The sequence below is a fragment of the Penaeus monodon genome, chromosome 20, assembly GCF_015228065.2.
Source record: "Penaeus monodon isolate SGIC_2016 chromosome 20, NSTDA_Pmon_1, whole genome shotgun sequence".
Lineage (NCBI taxonomy): Eukaryota > Metazoa > Arthropoda > Malacostraca > Decapoda > Penaeidae > Penaeus > Penaeus monodon.
The window spans coordinates 21007033-21007265 of NC_051405.1; the positions used below are offsets into that span (position 1 = coordinate 21007033).

The following is a 233-nucleotide window of genomic DNA, read 5'->3' on the forward strand; positions in this document are numbered from 1 at the left end:
CAAATGCTATAAAACAATTGTACCTAAAAAACACAGTAGGTATGGCGCAGTAAAAATGTAATGTGAAGATTGCAAAGCATGTCAAATTGCCCGTGAAACTACGTAAACTAATCGTATTGTTTGTGCCAATGGAGGGCGTGGGTGAGGGAGGGGTGGGGTCCTAGTGTGTTTTGGGACTTTTGTGGTGTCCGTGAGAAAATATATTTATTGTAGTTATTTCTATGTTATGATCA

The 233-nt window shown here is 39.1% G+C and overlaps 1 protein-coding gene across 1 annotated transcript in view; it reads right to left on the bottom strand.

Annotated features, from left to right (window-relative positions):
- The window catches only part of LOC119585701 (multiple epidermal growth factor-like domains protein 6), a gene marked incomplete in the record, with an annotated part of 104852 nt that overhangs the window by 17378 nt on the left and 87241 nt on the right, over nt 1–233 (bottom strand).